Source organism: Nematolebias whitei, chromosome 2 (genome assembly GCF_014905685.2).
Source record: "Nematolebias whitei isolate Nwh7 chromosome 2, NemWhi1, whole genome shotgun sequence".
Lineage (NCBI taxonomy): Eukaryota > Metazoa > Chordata > Actinopteri > Cyprinodontiformes > Rivulidae > Nematolebias > Nematolebias whitei.
The window spans coordinates 49483841-49487294 of NC_056499.1; positions in this window are offsets into that span (position 1 = coordinate 49483841).

Below are 3454 nucleotides of genomic sequence, written 5' to 3' on the forward strand. Positions count from 1 at the left end.
CCTCTGCCCTCCCTGTGGACCTCTGCAGATATTTCTTTTTGTCAGCTCAGATACAAATGTGTCTCTGACCATTTGTATTATTTGAAAAGCAGAGACAGATCTGAATAACATCACATCTTCTGATGTGTTTCTGAGCTTTCTGTGGCTGTTACTATTTGAACCACTGACACAGTATAAACCTATATATCCTTTTTTAAATGTTATTAACAATAATCAAACATTTTCTCCTTTACATTATTTGTCAGCTGAGACAACATAGTAAAATCATTTGGGTCATGGTAGACAGTGCTTTGCTGCTCATCTTCTCGACCTCAACAGAAGCACAAATTTGAACATGTTTTCAGCTTCAGACCTGCAGAGCTCACATGCTGCAGGTTGAATGACACAAAGATTTCTAACCACCCAGAACATCATCAACCATTTAGCAATCAGTTTCAATAAATCTGCTCTCTGGAGATCATCTCAAGAATCCCAGTAGTAGGTTTCACAGTCTCACCTTTGAGAACTATTACCTTAAAGGGATAGTTCAAATCTTTTGCATTCTGTGGACAGGTTATGAGCCTTTCAGTCTTACTGAGTTGAGGCGATAACGGGTTCAGGGTCAATGTGCATTGCTGCCGTCTTAAAACAACGTTAATATAAAATTTCACAGCAGTTCAGGCACACACTTTATTAAATAATCTTCACACTACCTTTATTTTCTGATTAATGGATTAACCTTTATTTAACCAGGAAAATCCCATTGAGATCACGGATCTCTTTTGCAAGGGAGGCCTGGACCTGAAGGCAGTCTAACATACATGTTTTAGGTCTGTGGGAGGAAACCGGAGTACCTGGAGAAAACCCACGCAAGCACGAGAAGAACATGCAAACTCCACACAGAAGGACCCTAGGTCCAACTGGGGATTGAACCCAGAACCTTCTTGCTGTGAGGCAACAGTGCTAACCACTGAGCCGTCGTGCTGCCTGTACTTTGTCGTTTCATCAGAAATATCATGATACTGGTGCAGGAAGAGCTCCGGGCTGCACTGCTTAGCTAGCTGTAGCTGCAGTTCTTTATGCTAGCATCAAACTGAACATTTCAATTTAAATAACTGCACAATGTGAGACAAACATCGATGTAAGGATTTATAAAACACTGTTCATGAACAATTTGTGAATGGAGTTGTTCCAGGCCGGTAGCTCTTCAGGCCGGTCGTTGACTCCAGCTGTTGACTTTCAGATTTATAGTTTGTCTAAGAAGGTTTTGTTAAATAAACAACTCTGTTGTTTTGAAGTACAGTTCTGGGGAACGGTTATTGCACCATTACCGGTATACGTGCAAAATGTTTAGGCTGTATGAAAACACAAATAGCATCAGCTAGCTGTAGCACTTCTGTTGCAGACAAAGAATATTTCTGCCAGAAGAGCCTTTTAATTTAGAAGAATGTAAAATAGTGTTCTTATAATTGAAACTTGTGTTTTAAAATGGCAGTTGTGTGTTTTGGACCTACTTGGACTTCTCCAATTTGAGCTCCTACAAAAGGCTACCTACAAGTAAGATATTTATTGTTCATAATCTCTCCACAGAACCTCACTTCAGCAGATGTAACAGATCCATTTAAAGCCAGAAACATCTGACCCTCCCTCGCTGCTCTTTTCTTCTTCTCTCTCCTTTAAAAATGTGTCGACTTTTCTCCTCCCGCTGACGAAGTACAATAGAAACGTAGAAACAGTAGATCCAGCTGTGGTTTGTGTCGTAGCGAGGGTCAGACATCTGTATTGTGGTGAATTCTTATACTTCTACAGTTCTCATCATATGAAGACCATCTTGGTGGTTGTACTTTGTTACAGTGAACGTAAAGGCTTTAAATCTTTCTGTAGTCTTTAGTGTAAGCTGTTAATGTCAGCAGCACCTCTGAGGTCACGTAGAGACAGTTCATTAAAACGACTCTGAGCTCGAGCATCAACACAGAAACTGTTAAAGGAAGAGGAGTGAACTTCAGGAACATGTGGCTGCGGTGAGGTCCTATTTGTTAGGCGAGCTGGTTTGTCTGTCACCCACATGTGCCTTTCTGTCCTGCTGAAGTGGAACAATCGACGTGCGCTGGGTCCATTCTGAGGCTCCTCTTTAGAGTTTTAATCACTCTGTCTGGAGGAACAGGTCAGAGTTGTACGTAGGAGCAGAAATGATCAAAAGCACCAACTCAGTGTTTCAGCTGCCGCTCAGAGAAGCACAACTAGACTTAAATCTGTTGGATTTTGTTTTTTGCAGATTTGGCAAACACAACCCCTGAACATGAATATTGTTTTATTTTCATTCAAGTTCAGGGGTGGTTAAAATGAGAAAACACTTGTTTCATTTGAATAACTAAGGTTTTTACAGCAGGAATAACAATTTAACAAACGTTAAGGACCAACAAGTCTCTGCAGGGCTGCTGTTTTTCAAAACCAGCTCTCCCTCTCTCTCTCTCGTTCCATTTGATTCTTTCGGCTCGTCTTCGGCTGCATGTGCTAAAAATGCATGTAAAGAAAAGTGACGGCTCTGTGATAATCTGGGCTGCAGGGCTCAGAACACAAACCTCAGCAGTTCCAGCAGATCTGAATGTGATCATGCAGATTTTACCTTTACGTTCTCCACGGAGAGCTCTGATCTTCTGGTTGCCTTGGAAACCGTGCATCATACGACACACATCTCACACAAAAACAAACTAAAGAAAGACTGAAAATGTGAGGGGCACCAAAGAAACTTCCCCACACCAACGAGACCTTTGTTCTTTACTGCTCACATTAAAGGTAAAGGGACAATTCAAATTTTTTGAAGTGTGGGTTTCTGGAAAGTTTATGAACAAATACCGTCTTACCTGCTGTAGATAGCTCTTTGAACATCAGTTTAGGAGAAATGCAGGTCATTTCTGACCAGACTAATGAGCTAGTGGCTAGTCAGCGCAGGGCCAGGATTGAAGCAGCATCCATGGAGAGGTGCTCCAGCACCACCCTCACCCCTACTTCCCAGGACCTTTTCATCATACAGCCACGGCTCTTCTGATTAAGTGTAACCTTCTTCACAAAAGTTTCAGAATAATTCTGCTGGAGCTGCTTGATGTGATGTAAAGGTTTATAAGATACTGTGTGCATGACCCACTCTGGAAATGAAGTTGTTCAAAAAGCTATCTACGACAGGTAAGACATGAATTGTTCAGGCTCTTTATACAGAACCCCACTTCAAAAGATCCGAACTGTCCCTTTAACCCTAACTCCCAGTGCATTCACTGTAAAGGTCCAAACCAAAACCACTGACACTGCTGGAGTCTGTCCACCATGTCAACACTTTTCATCTGTAGTGATGTCCCAACCCTCTCATTTACACACAAACTACACACACACACGCACACACAATGAAACACACAAACTACACACGCACACACAATGAAACACACAAACTACACACACATAATGAAACACACAAACACAC